The sequence below is a fragment of the Pelobates fuscus genome, chromosome 1, assembly GCF_036172605.1.
Source record: "Pelobates fuscus isolate aPelFus1 chromosome 1, aPelFus1.pri, whole genome shotgun sequence".
Taxonomy (NCBI): Eukaryota; Metazoa; Chordata; class Amphibia; order Anura; family Pelobatidae; genus Pelobates; species Pelobates fuscus.
In genome coordinates, this window is record NC_086317.1 from 422,811,541 (window position 1) to 422,825,433 (window position 13,893).

The 13,893-nt window shown below is 41.0% G+C and overlaps 1 protein-coding gene across 2 annotated transcripts in view; it reads right to left on the reverse strand.

The window, feature by feature from the left end:
- Window positions 1–13,893, reverse strand: part of FNDC3A (fibronectin type III domain containing 3A) — a 237,681-nt gene that overhangs the window by 94,791 nt on the left and 128,997 nt on the right. The gene's annotated exons all lie outside the window — the stretch shown is intronic.

Consider the following 13,893-nt stretch of genomic DNA (forward strand, 5'->3'; position numbering starts at 1 on the left):
AGTCACCTGAACAACTACAGCTTAATGTAGTTGTTCTGGTGTCTTCTACTGTCTGCCCCTGGAGGAGTTTAATGTAAAAACTGCCTTTTTAGAGTGCCTGGTAACACTATGAGTGGGCGTCGCTCAGACGTGCCGCACTGACACTACGCGTTTCCATGTCCTGCGTGGAGGCGCTAAATGTTCCTCATAGACGCAACCCAGCCTTTTGCTGCACTTGCGCGATAGCCCCCAATGCTTTTTTACGGGAGGGCATTGGATTGACTGAGATCAAACCTAAGTCAAAGTGGTGGAGCAGGGACCCAGCCAGTAGCAAGGAGACCTGTGCACGGCAAATCATTTTGCTAACAGAGGGGGTGCCGGTCACCTAAATGGTGCATATAGACCTACAGTGCCAGAAATACAGGCTTTTATTTCTGACATGATAGTGCTCCTTTAAGGTGTATGGAGAGCATGTGGTTTTCACCTGTATGCAACAGACATAACCCGTGATGCACTGACAGATTAAGATGGCTGTGCACTGCAGAAAACGGTCATCAATGAGTTTCTAATAAGAGGAGTTTCATTACTAAAAGCCTATTTATATGTTAGACAGCATTGAAATTCCGAGAAGGTATTACATTATAAATAGGGATTATTTTGTCTTAAGAATAACTTTGCAAGAAAACATTTATAATTGCTTGTAAATTCTCTCTTGAGGTCAGTCATCAATCATTCACTGCTGATGTCATTTCCATCTTCTCCGTAGATGAGAATTTGGGTCCCTGGAGGCCTGAGCGTCCAGGGACTACTTCACTAAGGCATGAGGATTGTGTCTAAGCAGGTAAAGGTGCTTTGTCCACACCCTTTTACACTCTTCTCCCCTTGAGTGTGCTGCCGTCACAGATATTATGAGCGTGCGTGTATAGAATGGGCTTTTTGTGGTGTGGTGTGGTGTGAGTGAGAGAGAGGGGTCCGTTTAGGTATACAAGAGGCTGTAACATGTGTATGCACATGTCAGAGCTGTAGTGATTGTGTGTCTTGGAGTTGTACAGCCCACTCTTTAAACTCCGTCCTTAGTCCAGAGGGTGCACAAGCGCTCTAAGCTGTTGAGAATGGCGGTCCAATCAAATGCTTCAATGAGACGCATCTGAATGGACCTTGAAAAGGCAAGGACTGCTGCAGCAGGATGTCAGAAGGGATGTGGAAGAACCTCTCCCAGCGCTGGATTCCAGGTTTTACAAACACACAAAGCTAACGGAGCACTGTAAATTTGAAAACACAAAACAAAACAAGAATTGGTTGGAGTAGCCCTTTAATCTTTCTGTGTATGTGTTCCTTACAAGTATATCATGATTGGGACTCCTACTTGAATACAGGTAAATACCTTTAAATCCTGGCAAGTTCTTAATTAATTGTAGAACTGCTATGTGGTTACCACAATTGGTGAATAGAATACTATACACAGAAAGTTTGTGGTGGCAACTGAATATTTATTTTGAAGAGTCTCAAAGTCAATTCATAAAAATCCATTAATGATCTTGGCTTTGGAGTGATGTAGAGCACGTAACTGAAAACAAACCTGTCAGCTCACCTTTCCTTGGAGTACAGGGATTTCTACATTTCCCATTGCCTTATAATTTCTCATTGTGTGATCACATATTAAAACTATACATTTAAAGATTTAGTTTTTCTTATCTGCATATCATGTGGGCCATTTCGATAATTCTGCAATGAACTAAATGCACAATGTGTAAGGGCTAAAAAAAAAAGGCAGAAAATATGATGTCTGCCTGTGCTCATTTGTATGTCAAACTGGGAACTTCTGTGTTGTTGTGGAAACATGATTTCTTGAGTTCCTATATCCAAGAATGTCTTCTCAAAGTCCAATTTGAGATATGCAGGTGAAGAATAACAATTTTTGAATTTGCACACTGTGGAAGTTTTTCGTGTTTGATCCCACCACAAACTTTTTGGTACCTAGCTATATACTCCCAGAGAGACATTACCTTCCAAACAAGAAGCTGTGCTATGCTGATGAGACCCAACAAGGTCAAAATTTCTGGGCACTAATTCTCTTGAATCATAGCCAACGCTTTGGATTTAAAATAAAATAGCTGGTGTTCCATTACAACAATTATATGCAGAACTTCAGTATGAGGTCTGTAATTATGCCTATCTATGCTCATTGCACGTCTAACTGGGATCTCTGGGAAAGTTGTGAAAACATGATTTCTTGAGTTTCTAGCTCTAAGAAGGATTTCTCAACGTCCAATTTGAGAAATGTTGTCGATGCACAACAGTAATTTTGTATATACATAGATTTAATCAGTGGCTACTTTATTAGGTACACTTTGCATTAGTGCAATTATCTTGCACATCTTATAATCAGCAACTCTTTTCATTAAAGAGTACAGGCATGGTCAAGAGGATCAGTTGTTCAAACCAAACATCATGTGAAATAAATGTGATCTAAGAGACTGTTACCATGGGATGATTGTAGTTACAAGACAAGATGGTTTTGGTCTCATCAACTGCCGAGTTGTGTGTAAAGTAGACCATGGAAATGAAAACCGCCATAGAGACCAGGGTTCTCCAAACTCTAGCCCTCCAAAAGTTGCTGAGCTAAAGTCCAATGATTCCTTGAATTAAATAGTCTGAGAACCATGGGAGGTGTAGTTCAGCAACATCTGGAAGGCCAGAGTTTGAAGAACCCTGTATACCACAGAGTTGTAAATATTTAGAAATTGATTTTTTTGCTTCCGAGTCCTGCTCTAACCATACAAGTAGCCAACTTCAATTTCTGTTTGTGTCTGCTCAGTAACCTTTGCTGTGTGTTCCAGCATGTTTTGTGCTCAACAGGGAAGTTTTGGGCACATATGTAAACTGTTTTTGAATAGTTGGGGATTCAAAATGAATTTAACATGTTAGACCAAAAGAGTTAAAGGACCACTATTGGCACCCAGACCACTTCAGCTCAATGAAGTGGTCTAGGTGCCAGGTCCCTCTGGGGTTAACCCTGCAACTGTAAACATAGCAGTTTCAGAGAAACTGCTATGTTTACATTAGGGTTAATCCAGCCTCTAGTGGCTGTCTCATTGACAGCCGCTAGAGGCGATTCCGCACTTCTCACAGTGAGAAGACGCTGCCGTCCATAGGAAAGCATTGAGAATGCGCATTAGGCAGATGACGTCAGAAGAGGCAGGAGAGTCCCTAGCGCAGAGGGAGCCCGGCGCTGGAGAAAGGTAAGTGTTTAACCCCTTAAGCCCGGCGGGAGGAGGACCCTAAGGGTGGGGGGGACCCAAAGACCCTATTCCAATTCCGCCATTTTGGGTACAATTTTAAGTTTTAGGCTGGACTGTAAGCTTGTATGGGAAAGGACTCCTCACCTGTGGTCTTTATTTTGACTTTTCCGTAGGAAAGCATTGGAAGGCGCATGCATGGGAAAACACCGTATCAGATGGTCTTTACTAGTTTTACTCTGCTATTTCATCTGAAGCACGTCTAGGGGCTGTCTGAGTGACAGCCACTAAAGGCATTTAGATCCTGTAATGAAATCATTGCCATTCTGGGGGGACATAGCAACCAGACCACTTCATTGATATTTTTTTTTTTTTGGTTTTTGAATGGGCCACATTTATAACAGATGTGTTTTAAGTAATAACAATTGACTAATTCTGTACCATAAAAGGACATTGTTTTTTTTTTTTTTAAAACTAGCCTGCATATTTCTTCATTAACCTTTATTCATCAGTATTCTATTTTATGTTTGTTTGTTTTTTTTAACTTAAAGGAACACTATAGGGTCAGGAACACAAACATGTATTCCTGACCCTCGGATATGTTTACATTTTGTAATACTGTGTTTGATTTTATTGTTATCACGGTCCCTGAGGAAGTTCCTTACGGAACTATGCTGATGGTGATTGTTCACATTTTAAACCAATAAAACAGCTGATTTTTCTATCCTCACCCATTTGAAGTCCTGTGTACCATTGGTTACCTTGCAGTGAAAAGGGGACCACTAGCCCCCCCCACATAATCGGGGGAGGCACCTTATGAGCGCTTTATTCTACGCCATCTCATGAGTGCATTCTTGTATAGCGCAAGATTGATTGTGCATACTGTATCACACTTATATATATATATAAATATATATATATATATAAAAAAAAAATTTTTAAGTACCAACACTACCCTGTATTCCTAACCTGGTAACCATTAGTCTAACATGAAAATCCTAGCCTATTAATTATTGTAAACAGTTTACTACTGATAGCCAGGACTAAATGGCTATTTCTCAATGCGCATTATATAAAATGAGGATGATCTTTTGCTTAGTGTAAAATGTGTGATTTATTCTCCTAGTTTAATATGTTTAATAAGTTTAATATGTTGAGCAAGGTCTAACTGGTAATAAAAGCTCAGCTTAATTGGAATCTGTAAACCTTTATTTCCTAAGACAGGTGGCTGAGACAGCACAAGTCATCACAGGCATACATCTCTTAACATTGTATTCTGCTTAATAAGGTACTCTAATTATAAATACAGACACATTACGAGTTCCACAACAAAAGGCTGCTAAATTATGTATATCAAAGAATACCATGTGGATTTGCATATATTACATCAGTCTCATTGTAATTAATCTGAAAGTGTTTTGACTTATTCACTAAACTCTAAAATTATGCAAACATTGTTTTTTGTTTTTTTTTTACATCTGGAAAAGTTTCACCTCCGAATGTTTCTCGCTTCCTGTAATCTAGGGGTGGCCAGCAAATGGAGGACCACTACGGTCAACAAATGCATGACCACTGACCTGCAACCCTTATCGTACAAAATTATGTGTAACGGCAACTGAGAATGCGTGCCTGCTGTCAAAGGAAATTGCATCACCACAGTCGGCCAATGGATATGCGTCAACGTCAGTCTTCCATTATGTAAGACCTAACAACAGGAGTCTTCCTCAGCTTTACGGCTCTGCGCTGTGTGTGAAGGATGAGAGAAGGGGACTGTAAATGACCTCATATCCCCTGCTCTCTCTTCACATTGTGCATATGTGGAGATAAGCACAGCCTGTTACAGAAAGCAGACAACTTCCAGGTATGGGGCTTGTCAGAGGACTATCACTGTAAAACAGAGGGCTATGGAAATACACCTGGGGGAGTGTGAAAAGGGCACAGAGAAAAGAAGTACTGGGGAGAGAGACAAGGCAGGGGGTGATCAGGAGAGAAGGAAGGGATGGTGGGGAAAGACACAAGGGAAGAGGGTGACTGTAAAGAGGTTGCAGAAGCAGACATAATTTGGGAGGATGAGAGAAGATGAAAATCTTCAAGGAATGCTACAGATTTTGTTTAGCATTCTGCAAACAGACATCAGAAACATCACTTCCAAGTTCCAAGCACGTCCATCTTAATGACATCCTATGGCTTTAGTTTCAGTGATTTCACCAACACCACTAAATACATTTTTTTTTCCTTACTCCACAAATAAACCCCTTTTCATTCCCTTCGCTCTGCAAATCACCTTCTGCTGACATCTGATCGTTCCCACATGGTCAACTCTTATCTGCAAGATTTTTCACGGGCTGCACCTTTCCTTTAAAATTTGCAGACCCTATGCCATCAGACTCCCTCCTAGCCTCCAGTCCTTTAAGAGGTCACTGAAAACACACCTCTTTAGAAAAGCTTACCATCGTCCTGGGTGACTTTTGTCTCATTGCACCAACCTCATCAGTTCCCTTGGCTCCATAGCTTACTCTCTACTGCCACTGGCCGGTCACCGTTTTTACGGTTTTATTTTGACTCAGGTATTTCATCCATCAATCCCGATTACATCTGACATGCTGTTATTTCTCCTGTGTGTCTTTGCCCCATCCACATAGACTGTAAGCTCATTTGAGCAGGGCCTTCTTCACCTGGTCTCTGTTATATTCGGTATGGAAATTACTTGTTGTCAAATATCCCCATTTTCATGTAAAGCTCTGCAGTATATGTTGGAGCTATATAAATAATAATATTTCCCTCTCTCTAAGAAAGTTGTGCATCCCCTACTGTAAACCCTCAGATTCTGCACAGAGTAACAATTCCACAGTCAATCCTGAACTGCGCAATATTCTCTTCTCAGACTGCTGTAAGTAATAAATCCCGGCCACTCACTGACTTCTGATGCCTTTCAGCAGGAAGCGCTTCTAGTGGCTGTCTGGTAGATAGCCACTAAAGGAGGAGTTAACCCTGCAATATAAACATTGTAGTTTCTCTGAAACTGCAATGTTTTACCTTGCCGAGTTATGGGAATGGGACCCTGCACCCAGACTACTTCAATGAGATAAAGTGGTCTGTGAGCCTATATAAACAAATCTTGAGAGGGAAATGTGAAACGGTGTCACATTAAGATGCACAATTTACAGTTGTTACTAACCATATGCGGTTTAGTGGATAGATACAGGAGCTCCTTCATGGAATCAAGCAGAGTCAATGAAGCTGTTCAGATCGAAAACTGACCACGTTTTGAGGAGGCCTTTTCAGAGACTTTATTCTTTGCTGGACTCTCAGAGTGCCAGACCACAGCAATTTGACAGACTGGTATGAAATATACCCCCAAAAAATGGATTAATGAATTATGTTTCTGAATTAACAACAAGTACATAATTGCTAATTTGGCCCAGACTAATCTCGACAGCCAAGAAGTGCAGTCAAGTGCATGCTGGGAAAAACAGGAGGCCAGTTAAAAGCTGAAAATCATAATTGTGTCAGTAATGTGATTGCCTTTAACAAAAAAAACAACTCAGTAGCATGTAGAACTAAGTGATTTGTGTCATAAGGAACAGACATAGGATTTTCATTAGCTTGACCTGTCATGAAGAATGGTTTTTAAATTGCATACAAAGACACTTTACTCAATTAGTTTCACCTGTCACAAACGACGTGCATGCAGACTTTTTAAAAACAATCCAATAACTATCAAAAAACACTCAAGGCTGGAAAACTGCCTCCCCCCATTCTCCCCTTCACCGATCTGCCACAAAACACTCCCTTCAACACTTTCGATCATCACTTCCGCCTCTGCAGTTTTTTGTCCACCCCAAACATCAAAGCAGCCGCAACGGCGCAGCTCACTAGAGTCGAGAAAATGTGCCTACAAACTCCCATACAAAAAGGCCAAATCTCCATCCTATACAACATTCTGACACTAAACACCCCCTTGGAAGCCTTCTCATATGTGGCTGCCTGGGAGAGAGATCTGGGCCCCTCCGGGTCCCATCAGACTGGGTGGACATTTGGGAGGCCACGGCATCAATTACAATAGGTGTCAATCATAAAGAACAGGCATTTAAACCCTGCTCCGCTGGTATCTTACCCCCCCTGAGACTCAAACAAATGCAACGGTCAGAGTCTGATTGCTGCTGGAAGGGCTTTGGAGAGATGGGAAGTGGGAACATCCATCCATATGTGGTGGGAATGTAACCACATTTCCCAACTATGGAGTGAGGTTGCCAGTCTTACCTCCAGAGCACTACAAATAGACCTCTCCTTAGATCCATGGATCTGGTTACAATCTAAACCCAGCGAGGAACAGACCAGGCACAAAATAAATTATTGGCGAAGGTGGCGCTGGCAACGCGGAGAATGATAGCCACTCATTGAAGCTGCAAGAAAAATCAGAGAAACCATGGACGAATTGTCCACACTTATTCACGAGAACACCAGATCCTTCCACAAAATCTGGGACCGATGGGGCACTGCATGGAATTAAAGGCCATGGCGGGCACCGGGCACAAGATCAGGGCATCCCATAATCGAAAACTCCTACACCCGTACATCAGGCTCGGGCGGGCCACCCAAGACAACACCTGGATACAAAGCCCTGCAGGACTCCAAAACAGTTGTCCATAAGTATCCAACATACACCCCATGGCTCAAACCCCAACAGTGCAGCACACTCATAACACGAAACAGCACAAAGCTGAACGACAGAGCGCAACGGACAAGTTTCCCCTCTAAATAAGAAACCACACAATACGGTCTCAGGGTATGCACCCTACACCCAAAAGAAAGCTAACGAAAAACAAAACCAGAAATAATTTAATAACAAACACAAAAACACCAAAAAGAAAATGACAAAATATGTAAAATTCTGATGGAATGCACACCAGACAAATGCTAATGTATGACACAATATATGCACTAACCAGGTGACCTTTCTTTCTGTAACCAAGAGATACGCATACAGTGAATTGGCTTCAGTGAAAGCCTACCTTGTCATACTGTCGCATTTCTGTCAACGCAAAAATAAAGAATTAAAAAAAAAAAAAATACTCATACCGACTGTGTTAGAATTTCACTGAAATACCAACCAAGTCAAAAGAGATACAGAAACAAAGTAGGGACCACTTTTTCTAAGTATTTTTTCTACGCCTGACAGTTCTAGTTAATGGGTGGAGCAACCGCAGTCTACAAGGGTTGATCTCCCAGCAGTCAACAGTGACGGCTGCAAAGATATTAGCTGTATCTGTGGTGGATACCACGGTCTCGCAGGATCCTCAATAGACCTCAATGCTGTACATCAGTGCCGTTGGCCTATTGCGCTGCAGAAGAGGATCAGCCAGAAGAAAATGGTGGCGCCCATGAGATACAGGTTCAGGTAGGTAAATTTCACCTTTAGCTGCTCTCCCCCCCCCCCCTCCCGCCTCCAAGCTACCGGATCTTCATCTGTGATCTTTGCATATTCTGCAAAGTCTCCAGACGGTGACAGTTCCCGTCTCTTAGAGGAGATACAAAGCAACGGCACAAAAATACACTTTAAACCGTAACTACAATGAGATGCTAAGAGCACCCCTTTAGTCTACAGCCACCAGGTTTAATTTATTTATTTTTTTGAGCATATGAAAAGTTTTTAATGATGTTGTCTACAGTTCCCAACATATAAACAGAATATTCCCTGGCCTATGTTGGTGAACGATATACAGCCATCACGATTTAAAAGCAGGGCTGGGATCACCTCAACACACATAACACTTATCAAGTAACATATTGTCTAGGAAATCTATGTACCACACAGGCACATTCAGTTTAATTATTAATATTTAAACATCTATGCAATAAAACATGGACTATTAAGATTTGTTCAGCTGAGGGGCAATATGTTAAGTCTCAAATATTTCCAAATCAGACGTCTGCTAGAATCCTTACTGCCCATCGTGGGAATTTGAAATCTAATAAAGAGAAAGATGAGAATCATACATTACGTGAACCAAAGGGAGTACTTTATGACCGGCACATTATTGCTATATAAATGGCCAACAGAACTATTTTTGGAATCACACTTCAAAATGAAAACGTGCATTAGGTTAAAATTACAGAGGCCACACATGAAAGGTTCAGATCATACGGAGCCAGTGCATTCTGAAGTATTAGTGATTAGTAAAAAGTTTTCCTTTTAACCCCTTAAGGACACATGACATGTGTGACATGTCATGATTCCCTTTTATTCCAGAAGTTTGGTCCTTAAGGGGTTAAAAGTCTTACTTAGAAATACCGGGTAAATTATGGTTCTCATGCTCATGGATTTTCGCTGGCGAATGCCTTGCAGGACTTTGAATCACTTTGCTCTCATCGGCTCAGTATAGGGCCCCTGTACCCATTTATATACAGGTCCCTCCCCATCGTCGACGATACTATCCAATGCAACTCAGAGCTGCATTTTTGCACCTAAAGCGCTTGTACAGCATTTAAACACAATGTTTTTTGAGTCTTACTCTATCAGTGCAGAGGAATCACCTGTAGAATACACAAATGTGCATTGCTAGCGTTATAGTGCCCAGACGGGCACCAGCTGCAAGGGTTAAAAAGGTGTGTTTACTTACCTATCTCCCTCGCACTGCTATCCGGGATGCTACTCCGCTTGGCTGACATCACCGGGATGAGTGATCTCAGCCAGTCAAATTGCTCATTGCTCAACCTCAGTAGAACACTTTTTCTCTCCGTTATTTTGGCACAAGCGCCTATAGTGGCTGTCAGTACAACAGCCTGCAGAACGGCAATATTTTAATCTGCAGGGTTAAAACAGACAGGTGCATGGTACCCAGATCACTTCATCTCAATGAAGTGGTCTTGGTGCCTTTAGTTTTCCTTTACAATATCTTCTATAGCAATTGCTGGCCCTAACAATACAATGCCCATCAGAAATACTCAACAAATAACCAGATTGCCCAAACTGATAAGGGTGATCTCCATATATTTTAGAGTTCACTAGATGTGATCATGATCAGGATGTTAGGAGATAATCAGCACATTTTGATTGTACCTTACTCAAGCCAACACAACTCCTAGCAAGCGGATATCAAGATGTAGAATAAGAACTACGTATGTGTACCATTCTGCATCGTTTACACAAAGCCATGAAATCCTCCCTTTAGCTTTGTTACAACTTCAAAATTGAAAATGTATACTACATATCAATTTCATTGACAGTGTTGTGTTTCCATACAGGCATACCTTTAAAACCACATAAATCAGGGGTGAAAAATCAGCAGCGTGAGAATCTGCTGCATTGTTGCTAGACTTTGTTTGCCGCACACTTTAATACACCCAGTGGTCAGTCCAATCCTGTCCAGTCCTGCAGTAACCCAATCAGTGCCTCTGTCCAAAAAATGTCAAGTGCGACGGAACTTGAAAACACTTTAGACCGCAAACTACCTCTGCCATTCAAACACTGACTGCTTAAGATCACGCATAATTATTATTATTATTATTATTATTATTAGCCTCTTTGGCCACCCATGGGGGGGGGGAGCGTATGATTTCATTTCAGGCCTTCCCCCTGGCCTCAGACTACACTATGAATGAATACACACGTATCCGCCAAACATGACATTACACGCAGCAGGGGCTGACAGATGCAAATCTGCAAACTGTAACTGAGCATACCATTAAAATGAAAAGATGTACTGAAAGTACCACCGCCTCCAACACAGACATGTCAACAGACTCTGCAGCAAACATTAGGAAGGAAATGTTTTGTAGCAAAACATTATTTTCATGGTGATATGTTCAAGCCATGTGTAGTCAATCTCTAGCTTGTCAGCGCCTGAAATACGTCTACTATAATTGTTGGAGGCTACCAGGCTGCCTGCATAGTACGTATGTAGCAGTATAAGAACAGTTTCAGTGCAGATTGTAAACTCATCACATCTCATCCGCGATCTATTCTGTGTCTCAATTACATTTGGTCAAATATTCCCATTCCGTAACAGTAAAGCACTGCAGAATAATAATATATACATAATTTAACAGTTAAAAACCTGTGGAATATTTGACTGCTCTCATGAAAATGTTTTATATCAAGCTAAAAATCAGATTTTTCAATGAAATTCCAAACAGTTTCCACTCTACACCATTTTTCTTCTGATCAGAGGCGCCTTACAAAGTATCCACTAATAGGATTGCCCCCCCCCCACAATTATGTAATTGCTGTATGTATTAGAGAAACTTCCCATTAATCCGCTAACTTTAAAAATCACCAGTAACTTTGAAAACATTTTCTTTCAAGAGAAAGACATTTATAAAATAACCATGAGAACTGTAATTTATATTTTGTATATAACGCAGATAGCAAAAGAGGGCCTGAATAACAGTGTGTGCACATGGTTGATAGAAACATTTATGGAAATTATTCTCGTATATATGATAAAGTGTCCGATGTGCACACTACCTAATGAGCCTACCTTATAGGTTTTAGTTTACAATAATTGAGCTCTGTAGTGAACCTTTTCAGTATAGAAATCCAACTGTGTGTGACAAAGCATGTGTAAGAGATCTCAAATTTGCTTAAATAAGCATGATACATCTTTAACCCTTCTATTCTCAAAGTACAGGCAATGCATTTAGCTTATCCTAAAAAGAAACGCAAAGGCTTACAAAAATATGTTACAATAATAATTAAGATAAAAGGCAGATGGATAATGTTATTTTGTAATGAGTTAAACTCACTGTGACATTTTTTGTTGTTATTTATCTAAAATACCCGACGTGGGCTGCAGACATTCCCTGTGATCAAACAGAGCAATGCTCTGCAAGAAATAATATCGAATACATCCCTTTGCCAAGTACCAAATGTATTGAAATCACTGCAGGCTTGCACTGAGACACAATGGCAAACACCACCCAAGTCTCACGCCGAAAAATTGGATAGATGTCCTGAGCAAGCAGATCCTTGCTCTCGCACACAATCCATCCTTGCATTTACCACTTTTCCCTTAACACTGCACATTAGTCACAGTAAATCGGCCAGCATGCATGATCTAACGCCTATCATTTAAAGAAAGACAAGAGAGAGAAAAAAAAAAAAAAAAAAAAACCAATCCCAAGCCACTTTCACTTACTGTTGCTCGCATCCTTTGAGGTCGTTCACTCAAGAGAGGCGTTTGCACGCTGACAAAGGCTGCAGGAAGACTCAAGAGTCACCGCTCCCAATATTCCAATCAGTTCCATTCACTGTATAACAAGCTGATCAGCACTGACGTCTAGGTCACCGGGCCTCCTTCTTCTGAATAGGACAAGCCAAGCTACCTCCCGATTTTAGATGGCATGGAATTTGTGTTATGCCTTATCTCACAGTGCATGGATAATGTAGTGCAAGCTGAATGCTAAAAGGTATGAGCAATTATCATTGCAGTCATCAATACCTACCTCAAGATTTGCTTTCTATCAAATCAGCCAATGTGCAGGGAGCTTCCTGCTGTAGACGAATGTATCGTGTCTCCATGGAAACTAAATCAACAAATAGCTGCAGCAGCATCTGTTTCTGGATTAGCCAACGTCAGCCAGCAGAAGGTTAGGATTTAAGAGAACTGGAGCATCCAAATGCACCCCCCTATGAATTGACACATCTTATACATTGTATGGATCCCAAGATAAAAGTCTGAGATTTTTTTTTAGTCTGCATGAGTCTTCCATGCAAAAGGTATGAGGAGGCTTCCATGGCAACAGGCACTCTGTAGTTTGGGAAGCAGAAGAGCCAGGTGCGTTGAGAGGTGATTTTGCACTTTAGCCATTTGTTCAAAGCAAGTCCCCCATGCGTGAGTGGCAGGACACAGAGGAAAGAGCTGTGCATCTGCACACAGAGAAAGGCTAAAATGGTTCATAAATCCTGTGTTACAATCATGTTTAACTACCTAGCTGCCAGACTTCGGGAAATGCACACAGATGCATTATGAGAAGGGGAAAAAAAAATGTACGGTACTTACATTACACAACGACTATTTTCAATTTTAACATTAACCCACTGACCCATTCGTTAAACTTAATAAAATTAACATTAATATACATTTTGGTAAACACCTTAATTAGATGGTTACCAAGATACGAAGGGGGTTTCACTGGTGAAGGCAATTGCACTACAGTTAAAAACCTATTGTTGAGATGATTAATATCATCTAATTATTTTAGCTACTGGTGAAAAAAAATTGGTATTGACCAAAGGGGAAAATAGAGAATTTTTTCATAAAAACAGTGGCTATGGTGCTATGAGCACCCTGGTGCTCGCCATGAGTAAGTTAGCAAACTGTGTAAGACTAAGCACTATAACAGTGGTTATGGTGCTTGGAACACTAAAAGGAAAATGTTAAATGTTCTAGATTACCTACAGTTCCCTGGTGCCGTCTTAAACCATTTAATAATGGTATAATATAAAGTGAGAGTCATTTCTCTGCCATATCTCGGCCAACCCTCCCCCAGCACTGTCCGACAATCAATCAAGTTAGACAAAAATGACATAAATAATGCAGAATTACATTATTAATGCGGTTGACATCGATGCAGTCAATATTTATCCCAAACTGTTCTGAAATGGTTCAATATGAAACTAGGACGAGTGGAGCCGAATGGTTGGGTAGCATAGTGTGCCCAATGAAAACAA